Here is a 15,599-nt window from a genome sequence, read left to right on the forward strand (position 1 = left end):
TTGGAGAGTATAGTCTTCAGACTACTGGGTAGGGCAGCTTGGGTTTAATTTTTTGTACTTACCCTTTTTCTTTTGTTTTTTTTACATGTGGGCTGGCCGGCTGTGTTTTACAAATTTGGAGAGGGCTCAAGCTAAAAGTAAGGGGGGCCCAAGTCTTTTTTTTTTGGGAAAATTAACCTCCTAAAAAAAATTTGGGTCAGGGGGGCCCAAGCCCCCATCTGTGTCCGTCCTTGAGTCCAAGGAAGGAATAAGATACAGAGAATGAAGACCCAATGACTCATCCATGCCACAAGAGTTAAACAAGCAGCAGAACGTGTAATAGAACTAGACAAACCTGCAGGCAATGGCAAACACATGAACACCAGAAAGGCAATGGATTCATATGAGAGTGAAGCGCACACACAAGGCTTAGGCACCACCTACTTGTACCCAACTAATATAGAAGAGGTAGGCCATGGGTCAGAGGTAAGAAAGGATGTGGTTTGGCAGTAGGGAGAAAAGGGAGCCTATTCTGGGGTTCCCGCTCAAGCTCTTTTGGAGGGAAATATCTTGCTGGTATGACATACCACCCAAAAGAGGCAAACATGAGCTGGAATCACTAGGTGCATGCTATAAGAGTTAGTAAGAGAGAAACCCAACCCTTATCCGGATGAGAGTGCCAAGGGAAGTAAAAAAACAAAACAAAACAACTTTTATCTGGGAATGAAGAGTGGCACAGCCAACATAAGGTAGTGGTGGTGGCTGAGTAGCCAGTAGACTAGTGGGCAGTCTAGGAAGGACACCCACAACAAGCCAAAAGTAGTTGAGGGGGTAAAAATGGTAAATCTTATTATGACAGGCAGTATAAAAAAAGGGCCTTTGCTGTGCACAGTAAATGAGGGGGGGGGGGGAGGAAAAAGGAATAGGGAAAATATGGAAAACAGAGATATAGGGAAAAATAGAGAAGATAAATAAAGAAAATAAGATAACTGAGAGTGAGGAAGAAAAGGGAGTGATAGGAGTGAAAATCATGCACCAGTAGACTACCCACTTCTCTCCCTCTCAATAGCCCACTCTCTAGCAAGTTAAGAATCTGAGATTAAGCCACTTAGGTCTATTCACCAAAGTGAGTAATTTTCATGGTAGGATTCCCCTATGAGGTTACCCACATTGGAGATTGGTTCCCTTCTTGGACTTGAATATGCCAAGCAGCCAAGATTAGCAGACTAATCCCCTTCCTTCTTTTGTTATGATTGATCAAGGACTAATGCTATTTTCTTGTTGTTAGCTCACTTCTGTCATAATTACATTATCGTATTTTCCTTTCATGAAATTGTTTAAGCATTATTGTCATCAATAGCAAGTGCTTTAGTTAAAACATTTTAGTTATCCTGCTATATTATGTGTATTTTGCTATAACCTTTTTTTGTGACAGTATCTCTTGCCGTGGACACATGACTCCACCAAGATTCCTACCAGGGGCTCTAACTTGCGCAAAAACTAGCCTAAGGTGAGTGTCAATTAAACCAGTCCTAACTCTCCTACCCCAAAATCATTGGGCCGTAGTACGGCAGGAGCAATCCAACCCAGTACATAAAAAGGCCCACCATAGTCATTAAGTTAGAAAACCATTTCCTCAAAAAAAAAAAAAATACATATATATATATATATATATATGTGAGAAAGCCATAGAATCAAAATTTGTAAACTTAAAAAAAAAAAAAAAAAAATCACCATTATTATTGTTGTTGTTGTTGTGGTTGGACAAACTAAAATTGAGAATTTCATAGAAAACAATTTAAATGATTTTTTTTTTCATTTGTTTCATATAAATATATTTATTTTATATTTTCAAATATACAAAAATTATATATATTATTTATAAACTTATAAAGATTGTAATACACATTTAGTTATGTTTATTTGTAAATATATCTCATGCATATGCATGTAGTTACAAACTAGTATATATATATATATATATTAATAGGTAGAGTTAAAAGAAAATCTAATTAGATTTCAAATTAGATTCTAATAGTAGTCTAATTTTTCGCCACATGTCCTATCTATATATATTTTTCAATTTCTAAGTGAGTTAATGTTGTGTAAAAGATGAAGAGTCTTATGTAAATATATATAAAAAAATTGTAAACTCATGTGTATATTCAAAAAATAAAATAAAATAAACAAATAAAGAAGAAAGAAAGAGTAAAAAACTCATGTATATATCTATGACTTAAATAAGGTACAATTTGAACCTATATATGTGTAATTGTGTTGTTTTTAATTGTACTGTGCATATGCACAGATTATACACTAGTCTATATCTATAATAATAAGTGAAATTAAGAGAAATTCAAATTAGAATTCCAAATTAAAGTTTCGATTTTTCGCCATGTGTCCTAAATTATTTATTCTTAAAGAGTTTTATTTCTTAATTTTAAAATCAAATGTGGGCCACATCATAAATATTTATCTAAGTGAGTTATTAAGTAAAATAACCAAAGAGTCTAGAATAAATGAATCGTTAAAAAAAAAAGTGTTTCACAATAATTAAAAAAAAATTGACAATTTACATTTTACACTTAATAATATTCTACAAAATCTTTTAAAGAGTTAACAAAATACAAAAATGACTATCAATAGTATTTAAATTATGTATATAAAAATTATATTATGCCTTTTATTGTATATCTTTAAGTATATCTATGTATATACATGGGGTTACAAGCTAGTCTATATATATAATAAAAGGTAAAGCAGAGAGAAAATCCAATTAAATTTCAAAATGAAATTCAATTAGAGTCTAGTTTTGCGCCACATGTCTCATCTAACCTAAATTTTAGAATTTTGTGCCAAGAAAGTTAATTTAGTGTAAAAATTAAATTTCAATTAGAATTTAATATTGTGCCACGTGTCTGATTTAATCTAAATTTTTAAAATTTTGTATCAAATTAGTTAATTTAGTATAGAAAACGAGGAGTCCAATATAATAAACCATAAAAAACATAATCATATAACTTAAAAAATTCAAATATATAAGTTATCTATCTATATATTAATAGATAAAACTTAGAGAAAGTTGAATTAGAATTTGAAATTATAATCCAATTTTGGACGTGTCTAAATTTATGTGGAGATTACACCATAATTATCTACTTAAGTATGTGCCATGTGTCTACTTAAGTTTTTTAATCCTTGTGTCAAGTGAATTAATGAGTGCAAAATACTAAAAATCTAATACTGATGAATTATAATTTAAAAAAAAAAACAATTACATATACTCAATAAAAATCACCACATGTTTCTCAAAAAATAAATAAATAAAAATCACCACACGTTCTATTTTATTAAAAATTAGAAAAAAAAATTATCATAAGTAGTATTAAATTTAGGTAAGAATTTTAATATGTGACTAATTATATTTACTTAAAAAAAATAATTTAAATAATTATCTATATTTTATGATAAAAATTGTATTTAATTTTAAATGTATTTATACGTATGCATGAATGCATGTGTTACATGTTTTTTTTATAATAAAAATTTTGTTTAATTTTAAATGCATCCATGCGTTTGCATGGGGTTACATGCTAGTATATATTAATAAGTAAAGCTGAGAGAAAATCCAATTACATTTCAAATTGAAATTCAATTAAAGTCTAATTTTATGCCACGTGTCTCATCTAATCTAAGTTTTTTTAATTTTTGTGTCAAATGAGTTAATTTAGTGTAAAAAACGAGGAGTCTAATATAAATAAACCATAAAAAAACATAATTCTTGAATGATTTTATATTTATTAGCTTTTTTCTTTTTTTTTTGTATAACTAAAAACAATTCAAATTTATAAGTTATTTATGTAATATACTATGACTATGTAGGGCCTGTCACTAACTAGGTAATATATATTTGCTTTTTTAAACCAAAGTTTAGAGAAAATTTAATTAGAATCAAAATTAGATTTTGCTTTTGTTAGCTTTCCATACAAATTAAACTGTTTAGATATTTGCTTTTATTTTTCTCTAAACTAATGAACATATTTTTTATATTGTTACATGCAAAGATATTGAATGTAACAAACTGTAATTAAACTAAACGATCTCATGCACTTATCTCTATTCAATTTAGGAATTACTATTTGATCAATTTATTATTTTATTTTGTGTTATATTTAGTAGATTTCACATACAATAATTGTAAATTGATATTTTATATATAGTATCCTATAGTGATTTTCAAAATTATATATGTAATAGTAATGTAATGAGAAACTTGGCGTAAATGAAAATAGAAAGAAAAAACTATTTTAGTACCTCCAAATGTCCTAATTGAATTATGTCCTATATGTTTAATGACCCAAACTAACATCAATAGCACCACTACAATTCACCATTCTCGTGCGTAAGCACGGGTTACATACTAGTTGTGAATAGTGATCACTACATATTTTTAATATTGGGTCATTTTGGTGCACATTATAAATAACAGTATGAATTTTTATTAGTGTATATATTTCGTCATAGGCAACCTTTAATGATACAGGCTTACATGTTAAGTACTCACAATAGAGAGGTCCCTACCCTCTACTTGCTAAGGTACTAGTTTGGCACATTAAAGCTAGTACATTCTAATACTCTGATTAGTGATGACTCTAGGAATTTTGTCCAAGGTGTTCCTATTCCACTTTAAAAAGATTTTGGGTCATTTCGGTCTATTTCGGGATGTTTCGGTAAATACCGGCCGAAATTCAAGATTTGGCCAGCATGAAGTTTGTGCTTAAAAAAAAAAAAAAGTTCTTAAAACCAAAACAAATTTGCATTTTGTACACCTAAAAGCCTCAAAAGGAAAAAAAATGAAAAGAAAAGAAATAAACAAAGGTATCTATACAATAAACTATAAGTTCATTTGACATATTAATAAAATTATTAATTATTGTTGTTTAGTTATTTCATTAATTTGTTTGTCTTTTATAAACTATAATTTGTTGTATTGTTATTTCATTAATTATTAAATTATTAATTATTGTTTAGCCTAACATAATTTAATTTGTTTGTCTTTTATAATGTATTGGTTAATTAAATTATTAATTATTGTTTATTAGTGTTGAGGGTCATTTTTGAGAATCCAAGTAGAAAGAAGAAAGCCCAATGACAAGGGCAGCAAAGAATTGGCAAACAGATGGCAAAACCATCAGGCCCAAGCGGTAGGAATAATGGATCACAGGCTCATGAAATGAATAGATGGGCCTTGAAGAGGCAAGTGGGCTTAGAGAAGCCCAGAAAGAGAGAAATAGCATACCCATGGACAGTATATGATGTAGAAAAGTGAGAAAGGGTCATCGCAGGCCCAAAGTAATGCAAACAAAGAAAGTAAGGGGTTAATGGCAGGTCCATGAACCCTAAGGATGAGAATAAGGTAATTGGGCTAGGGAAACCCAATGAAGTTAGTAAAAGCCAATGGGAATAGAGAGTTAGTAAAACGGCCTAGGAAGCCCAAAGAAAACAAGTGGGCCAAGGATGCCCAAGAGGAAGACAAAAGAGACACAGGAGCCCATAAGTAGGAAAACCAATGGCCATACTAAGCCACTGGAGGAACGAGTAAACGGTTGGCCTAAAGAGGCCCAATAGGATTGAGTCATTACAGTAGGAGTGACAGAATAATATGGCAGGAAATGAGGGTAATTAAGAAATGGGCCGAAAGAAATATAAGACCCAGTATCAAATAAAGCCCAGCTCCTTAGGGGAGCGGGAAATTGAAAAGCAACTCACATAAAAGGTCAAAAGGAACGGACGGTAGACTATGCAGGCAAGCCTCCAGACTACGGCAGGCAAATGATCAGCAGGCAGATTTTGGACACACATAGAAGGGAGGCACGCGCAAGGCCCAGGCATCACCAGCCTGTACCTAGCCAATACAGGGCATGGTGAGGTTGTGGGTCAGAGATTTAGAGGGCATGGTTTGGTGATGGGGAGAGGGGAAAAATCTATTTTTGAGGTTCCGACTTAGGCTTTTTTGGAGGAAGTGTCCTACTGGGATGACTTATTACCCAAAAGAAGCAAGCTGAGTTGGAACTACTAGGTGCATGCCATGAGGGATATCGAGAGAGAAAAAACCCAACCGTAGCAGAAAAGGATGCCACATTAGACAAACAAATAAAATACCGTTCTTTGTCTAGTGATGGGGGGTGGCACACAGACGGACCAGTGGTAGTCGGCTAGTACACCTAAACCAGACAAATGAGGATAAGGGCTAAAACAGTAAAATCCGATCACGGCAAGCATTATAAAAAGAGAACCTTGTCATGAACAAAGGACAGAGCAACAACGGGAACCATAACTAAGAAATAGGAATTCGAAAAGAGTGACAAAGAAATAGAAAAGAAACGAGTGAAAGGGAAAGAAAGAAAACAACCAGAAAGAAAATAGAGGGAGAATTAGAACGGCAGGCATGCACTGGTAGATTGATTCCCTCTCTCCCTCACGAAATCCTGCTCTCTGTCAAAACCAAAAGGAGCCTTTGTGCACCAACCATTCAGGTCCGTTTCCCTCAGGGTAGTTAATCTCCATGGCAGGATTTTCCTGAGAGATTAATTGCGTTGAGAAGGAACATTCTTTCCTCTCTGGTTTTGCTCCTGCAGACCAGATTTAAGCTGATTTCTTAATCTTCTAATTAACCCATACATATTACTATTTGCTCCCTTTTGTTCTTTTCTTTTCTGTAAAAGTGATTATTATTATTGTGATTGTGTTTAGGGATCATTTGGTCATTTCCTACTAAGTAGCCAGATATATATATTTTTTGTTATTATGTCTGTCTGCCACAACTTATCTGAAACAACTCTGCCTACCGCAAGCACGTTCTTAGCAAACCAGGCATAGTTTGCGCACAAGCCGGACCAAATTGAGTTGTAGTTTGACCGGTCCCAACTCCCTTATCCAGAAAACTTAGGCCTAGTGCAGCAAGAAGCAGCCCAACACTACTAGCACAACCCACCACTTTACAATTAGTTGCTTTCCCTAATTAATTATTAGTTAATTAAATTATTGTTTATTAGTTGCACTAGCACACATCTATGTGCACGTTACACTAAAAGAGCTAGCCATGTGCACATTACACATCCCATGGGCTGATGTGCACATTACACTGCTTTAATTATTGTTTACCTGGCCCCATGTGTTCATCCACCCCCATTCCTACCCCACTCCACTCAACATACAAGCCAGTCAAGCCTCAAGAAAATTTCCCCAATCACAAGAGCCAGCTGCTAATCAGAAAATTTCACAATCACAAATCACAATACACATTACACTAAAAGACAATTAATAATTTAATATCTCATCGACACAAACACACACACCAACACCAATAGCAACACCCACCAACACCAATGGATAAGATATTAAGATAAAGCCAAATTCAAAAAGTCAAAAAAACAACCAAATATTAATAAAGATAAAGTTAAAGCTTCAGTAGTTTAGCGGCCCAATCACAGAATCAAATAAAGACAAAGTATTAAAATTAGTCTTAAAGAATAAAGAGAGAGAGAGAGAGATTCATAATTTTCATTTCAGTGATTCAGATAGAGAAAGAGAGAGAGACTGAGAGAGAGTCAGAAAGAAAAAGAGAGAGAAGTTAGTTTAGTAAAATGAAATACCTTGAGGGAGGGAGCACCGGAGTAGGGAGGCCTAAAGGCTGAGGCAATGACGAGGCGATGAGTGATCTTCGATGAGGGCAGTGGCGAGTGATGAGTGACAATGATGAGGGGCGAGTGAGCCGAGCGATGATGACGATCTGGACTGGACCGATCTCCGACGACGAGCGAGCTGCAAGCGACGTGATCGATCCGATCTCTGTGACTCCGGCTATTGGTAGTTGGCTTGAGCCTAATGCATTGCTTGCTTTGTCTTTACTCTTTAGGTTTGCTTTAGGCCTTTAGAGATTTCTAATGTAGAAGTGATTTCTGATTTGATTTGCTCTGCAACTCTATATTGGGGTTTGGGTTTTTTTTTTTTTTTTTTTTTTTTTTAGAGAATCTGTGGGTTTGCTACCTCTGTAATCTATTGGGCTTGCCAAGTTGCCGTGGGCTTGGCTCTGTTACAATTTTTTTTTTTTTTTTTTTTTTGGGCTTGAAAGTAGAACAAATAATTTTTTATTTTTTTATTTTTTATTTTAATTTGAAGGTGTTCCTAATTTTGTGATTGAGGGTGTTCCTAATACAGAGCAAATACAAAAAATTTTGTAAATTTTTTTTTAGGTCAGGGTGTTCCTGGGAACACCCTGAGTTGCACGTGGCGTTGCCACTAACTCTGATAGACTCATATATACACACATATATTGTGTTAGTGAGTTAGTGAGGGTGTGACTTGAATATGGAATGAGAGAGACAAAGATGAGCAAGTGAAGAGACGTGGTTCTCCTTCCCCTCAGCTAGCCGGCCAGTCTGAGCATCCCAGGAACTTGTGGCTTCCTTTCTCATTCTCATGGAGTGCTCCTCAGGTTTGATATGTTTATTGACTCCTTAATTTGTTACAAATCTATGCTAGTGATTTAAAGGGTGTTTAAATTTTTCTATTATCCAATTTGATATTTGGATCTGTTTTTGAAGATGTTTCAACATGTACTTCATTTCTCTTACCCGTTGTACATAATAAAAATCTCTATTACTTGTATATATATATATATGTGTGTGTGTGTGTGTGTGTAGGGTTTAGTATGATTTTCTTCACTTAAATATGGTTGCTTCTTGTATCAATATTACATTATCAGTCAAGTATGTAGGATATGAATGGAAAAGAGTTTAATTAACTAAATTGTTGCATTTAAAATTTTGAGAGACCAAAATTGAACTTTTTTTTTAAGGGACCAAAATAAAATATATCCCATATTTGAGAGAAAAAAAAAGGAAAATACCCCATATTTTATCTTTTTTTTTTTTTTTTTTTGAGAATCCAGTCAAAGCATTTTATTTAGGTAGGCTAGTCATGTCAGCCTCAAAGATGGGTACAAGGTCTGGTGGCACTTCTTCCATCCAGATTGTCATAGAGGGTAAAAATTTGGCCTTAAGAGCTAAAGAATGGGCCAACTTATTGCATTGTCTACGTACAAAGGACACGTTAAAAGCTGAGCAGTATGAGCTAAGAACTAAAATATCCTTTATGATGTGACCATGTTGCGCCAAGCTGTTGTCTCTAGTCTTCAAAGCTTTAAACAGAGTCTCGTTGTCACCTTCTAATATGATATTTGCAAGGCCGATTTCTAATGCAAACTTCGTCGCTCTCCGCGCTGCGAGTGCTTCAGTCTCGATCACAGTGGCTGGCAGTGGGATTTGTTGTGTCAGTGAGGCCATTACGAGACCTTCACTATTTCGGATTACAACCCCCAGTCCAGCCTTACCGTCTTCGGTGAAGGTTGCCGCGTCATAATTAATCTTGTATCTTGGAGCTTTTGGTGGAGACCAGGCCACCTGCCGTTGGCCTCGATGCAGAGAAGGGATTGCTGGGGGGTCCAATGCTTCAAACCGTCGGTCCCGAGCATGCTCTGTTATTTTGTCTAGAGGCAGAGCAGTCTTGCCAAGTCGGAGGTTGTTACGTCGGTTCCACAGATTCCAGATAACAAGGGAAAATAACTCCGGCTCCTTATTACCTGCAAAAACAAAATCCATAATGTCAGTAAAAGTCTTGCTGCCTTTGAGTGCGTCGTGAACCCATATTGGAGTTTGACTCCATAGTGGGTTCAACACAGGGCAGCAGTACAGGGCATGGTTCGTGTCTTCCTGGTGCAATCTGCAAATATCACACAGGCCATCAGAGATAATTTTGCGTCGGACAAGGTTCGCTTTGGTGGGTAAGGAGTTTGTGCACGCACGCCAGACCAAGTTCTTAACCTTGTTTGGCACTTCCAGGCATTTTTTTCCATAAAGGCTTCATGACTTCAATGTTAGAGGGTCCCGGTTGCTGGGGTGTGGTTGCTTCTTGTAAGAATCTATAGCCTGACTTTACAGAGTACACCCCATCTGGATTAAAAGGCCAAATCAGAACTTCTTCTTGAATGGAGCGACACAGAGGAATGTTTTTAATGATAGCTGCCTCAAAATCATAGAAGACCTGGTCCACCACATCCTCTTTCCACGTTCTATTTACTGGGTCGATCAAATCACTCACCCATATTGTACTCTCCACATCCAGCTGAGGTGATAAAACTCTGGGCTTGTTTTTCACAGGGAGCCAGTTGTCCCCCCACACCCTAATTGAATTTCCAGTACCTATTCTCCATACCGCTCCACGTTTTATTACCTCTCTTCCCTTTATTATGCTTTTCCAGGCATATGAAGCATTATTCGGGGATCGTGCTTCCATCACAGAGGTATTTGGAAAAAATTTGGCTTTGAAGATTTTGTAGAACAGTGATTGGGTGTCATGTAGCAGTCTCCATGTTTGTTTAGCCAGAAGTGAATCATTGAACATGGCTAAATCTTTGAACCCCATGCCCCCTTGTGTTTTAGGCTTGCACAGATCCGACCATTTCACCCAATGGATTTTTCGGTTGTCACCTCTTTGGCCCCAAAAGAATTTCCGGATTAAAGCCTCAATCTCATTGCACAGAGTGATTGGTAGTTTAAAACAAGACATCGTGAAGGTAGGGAGAGCTTGAGTAACAGCTTTAATAAGAATTTCTCTACCTGCCTGAGACAAGGGTTTTGATTCCCAGCCTTGTAGTTTCTTCCAAATCTGTTGCTTGATATGAGTGAAGCTCTCTTTCTTGTTTCTACCAACCAAAGAAGGGAGACCCAAGTACTTCTCATATTGCTGAACCACGGTAACTCCCAGCATATCTTTGATCCTATTTTGCATATCAACTTTGGTGGATTTACTAAAGAAGAGTGTGGTTTTTGCTCTGTTTATCTGTTGGCCAGAGGCACTCTCATAATTAGCAAGAATGTTCAACAAAGTTTGGCATTCATCCTCCGTAGCCCTGCAAAATATTAAGCTATCATCTGCAAAAAGCAAGTGGGTTAGTTTAGGCCCATTGTGACAGATTGACACGCCTCTAATTTCACCATTGTCTACTGCTCTACTTTTCAATCCATGCAGCCCTTCTGTGCACATGAGAAAAAGATATGGAGATAGGGGGTCTCCTTGTCGAAGTCCCCTTGATGGTTTGATGTGGCCGTGGGGTTCTCCATTTATCAAAACCGTATGAAGCCGTGGTAATGCATGCCATCATCAATTTCACCCATCTATCATGAAAACCCATCTTCACCAAGACTTTCTCCATATAAGACCATTCCACCCTGTCATATGCCTTACTCATATCCAACTTCAATGCCATGAATCCAGTCTTACTCGTATTATGATTCCTAATGTAGTGCATTGTTTCAAAAGCCACCAGGATATTATCTGAAATCAAACGATCAGACATAAAAGCACTTTGGTGTTCCGAAATGAGTTGAGGCATAATAAGTTTCAATCTGTTAGCCAAAACTTTTGAGAAAATTCTATAAAGCACATTACTCAAACTTATTGGTCTAAATTGAGCCACATATTCTGGGTTTTTAACCTTAGGAATTAGTGTGATGAAAGAGTGACAAAGTGACTGTGGTAACACACCACTGTTGAGATAATGCAAAATGGAGTGAGTAACATCAGACCCAATCAAAGACCAATAGTTTTGGTAGAACAAAGGGGGCATACCATCGGGGCCAAGAGATTTTAGGGGGGCCATCTGCTTGATTGCCACCTCCACCTCTTCAATAGTAAACTCTTTATCAAGCTGCACATTCATGTCGGGTGTAATCACATGTGGGATAACTTCAATCACTTTGGTCAGACCACTCGGTTCAGCAGATGAAAATAAATTCTGGTAAAAGTGTAAAATAGTGTCATTCACATTCATTTTCCCATCACACCAATTACCCGTGGCATCCCGTATCTTGGTGATGTAATTTCTTCGACGTCGTTGGGAGGCTTTACTGTGGAAGAATTCTGTATTATGGTCACCGTCTCTAAGCCATTGTATTCTTGAGCGCTGGCCCTACATCTTGGATTCTTTATCCAACAACTGATTTATTTCCCTTTCAAGCAATTTCATTCGGGTCGAGTTACCAGACCGAGCTACCATCTTTTCTACTTGTTTTAATTGCTTCCGTTTATTTTCCAGTTCTCTTCTGACACTGCCAAAACATTTCTTACTCCATCGAGTCAGTTCTTTACCACACTTGTCTATTTTGTTGAGAACTCTAGTATCCAACGGGTCTACAACTCTCTCCCTCCACACGACTTCAACTGTATTAATGCACCCTTCATCCGTTAGCCACATCTGCTCAAATCTAAATGGTTTATGAAAGCTGGAGTCCATCCCTTCCAGAGTTATCCACAACGGTTTATGATCAGAGGTTGTTACGTCTAGGTGATGGATTTTGGTACCTAGGAACCTTGTGAACCACTCAACTGTGGCCAAACCTTTGTCAAGTCTCTTAAAGGTTGTGTAGTCAGCAAAATGCTTATGCCAAGTGTAAGGAAAGCCCACATATCCCAAGTCTATGAAGCTATAATCATCCAGGGCGTCCCTAAAAAGTTGCATCTGTGAATGTGGCCTGGTTCTTCCCCCTATTTTTTCGGACTGGCGAGTGATCTCATTGAAGTCTCCAGCACATAACCATGGTGAAGTGCTCCTACTTCTCAAGTTTCTCAACTTATCCCACGATTCATGTCTTTTTTGGGTGTCTGGTTCATCGTAAAAACCGGTGAATCTCCATTCATCAGGTCTATGCTTGTTAATTGTGGTGTCTATATGATTCGGTGAGAAAGTTTCAATGTTTAAGCTGAAATCTTCCTTCCAAAAAATTGCCAGACCACCTGCTTTATTTCTTCTTGGAACCTCAAATAGATTTTTGAATTGAATTCGTCTTTTCGCCCGTTCTAGCCTAGCTTTATCTGCCCATGTTTCAGTTATAAACACGACAGAGGGATCTTTTGCCCACACCAAATCTGCAAGCTGATCTTCTGTCAATGGGTTCCCAAACCCACAACAGTTCCATACAAGGAGACTCATTGCTTTGGTAGGGCTGATAAACAACCTCCGCCAATATCTGAACATTTTCCTTACCACTCTGGGAAACCACAATTTTCTTATTGGGTAACCTAGTATGGTGTGTAGGGTTGCTAGCTAGCCTTTTTTGACCCAGAACTTCAAAGTTATCAGAGGTTGGTTCTCCTCCAGTTCTATGTAAACGTTTCCAGGTTATGGGGTTGGTTTTGTTTTGTAAGGGCTCTTTGAAATTTGAAATATCAGAGAGGGGGTTGGGTGGTGTTGGTGGCGTGATAGTATTTTTGGAGGGAATAGTAGGGCAGTGAGTTGACGTTGTATTATGGGCTAACGTGGTAGTAATTTTGGAGGGAATAGTAGGGTAGTGGGTTGATGTGTTATTATGGGTTAACGTGGAGTTGGCTATGTTTTGTGGGGTCACCGTTATGTTGGAAATATTAGAGAGAGGGTTGGTTGGAGATTGTGACGTAGTATTATTTTTGGATGGAGTGGAATAGTGTTTTTGTGTGATATTTTGGGTTAACGTGGGGTGGGCTATGTTTTGCGGGGTCACTGGTAAGTTGGAAATATTAGAGAGAGGGTTGGTTGGTGAGTGTGACGTGGTACTATTTTTGGATGGAGTGGAATAGTGTTTTTGTGTGATATTTTGGGTTGGCGTGGGGTGGGCTTTTTTTTGTGGGGGCACTATCAAGATGGGAGTTTCAGAGGAAGAGTTAGGTGGTGTTAATGGCATGGTAGAACACTTGGGTTGAATAATGGGGTGATGTGTTGCAGAGATGGTATGGTGTGACGTGGGTGGAGAGTTATTTTGAGGTAAAGTGCTGTGGGAGTTGTTATCTGTCAGAGGTAATTCAAATTTGCTTAGATCACGGTCAATATCATCTATGACCTTTTGGAAAGAATCCCCATCAGTAAATTTATGCATAAAATCCGGGTGTGAATGAGGCAGGTCATTTGTGGACTTACCAGCAAGGAAAGTATCCTGATCCTGCGGATTCGGAGTCTTTCCCGGTTCAGTACCTTCCATCTCGGGCTGGGTTGCCGTTTCAAGCTGATTTGACTCAGCTGTCGCCGGCGAGTGATGGGTAGGCCCCGAGAAACATTCTGCAGCGGACTTGGCTCCCTTCTTCGTGTAAAAACCAGGGACTGATACCACAGATTTGTTTTTGCCGTTAAACGACGGCGCTTTAATCCATGACCCGTATTGCTTCTCTGTTTCAGCTAAGGTGCCTTCACTTTCGATCCACAAATCGCAGTCCTTGTCGCTATGTGTCAGACAATCGCACCAGTAGCACAGGTTAGGTAGCCGTTTATATTTGAATGAGACCCACTGTTCCTTGTTGTCTTCAAAAACAATCACCCATCCTCTACAGAGAGGTTGTGAGATATTCACTAAGACGTGGACCCTCATAAAACTACCCCCATCCTCTGTTGGAGCAATTGGTAAGCGGCACACCTGCCCCACTGTTTCACATAAGCCTTCCCCACCTTCTTGTTCATAAACCGAACCGGAATACCGTGTACCTGAACCCAAAAATGGGTAAGGTCAAAGGAGAGCTTCTCTACGTCCGAATCCGCTTCAAAACGTTGCAGCACCATAAGGTTTTTATCATAGCTCCACGGTTCATTAGCAAGTATATTATCTACATCATCCTTACTATAAAAAATGAATAACACTATATGGTTACCAAGATTCTTCAGCCTAAAACCATTTTTGGATCGCCACAAAGGTTGGAAAGTCGCTGCAATGGCATCCATATTCAAAGCACGTTTCGTTAGGAATTTGGCTGCGATAATGTACTCCGTCGTAGCCAAATCTAATCTCATTTGGAACTTAGGGCCTTCCCTTTGAGAAATAGAGAGTCCCTTCCACTGCTTCGTGAGATCGTCCATGGAGGTGTAGTGTAGTGTTTCCCTAAACCTCAGGAAGAAAAAAGACCCAACAAACCTTAGTGTAACCTTGTTACTCTAAGGGACAAAGACACCTCCAGTGAGGGACGACGATTCTACAGCCTAGGAGAAGTTAGGGTTCCTAACTTTCCCTAGCGACAGAGAAGCCAAAATCCCGTTGTAGTATATCTTCACAACAATATATGAGACATAAGAAATTGAATTTGCAAAATATTTGGAAAATAATTCAATGTTTTTTTTTTAATGAATAACAAAATTTTTATTAAAACAGCAACATAAAAACATTAAGGGGCAACCTATTCCAATATTACACGAATAATACTTGAGGGGCAATGGCCAAATCAAAGCAGCCAAAAATAGCATGTTTGAGAGATCTTTTAGCTAGATTATGAGCCGCCATGTTGGCTTCTCGATTGATCCAGCAAAATTATACCTCACCTAAAGAGTTAGTTACATTATTAATAGTCCCAGCAAAACAATCTCCATGGAACCAAAACCATCTGAAAATTTATAGCATCCATGTAAACTTTGGAGTGGCTTTCAACTTAAAGGTGTGAAACTAGGGCTAGAACAAGACTCCACCCTTCATCTCCTCTTGCGCACGTATCTAACCCAATATCTAATTCAATTCATATTAGCCCATTAATCACCACAATTAAAATGA

This window comes from Quercus robur, chromosome 7 (genome assembly GCF_932294415.1).
Source record: "Quercus robur chromosome 7, dhQueRobu3.1, whole genome shotgun sequence".
NCBI lineage: Eukaryota > Viridiplantae > Streptophyta > Magnoliopsida > Fagales > Fagaceae > Quercus > Quercus robur.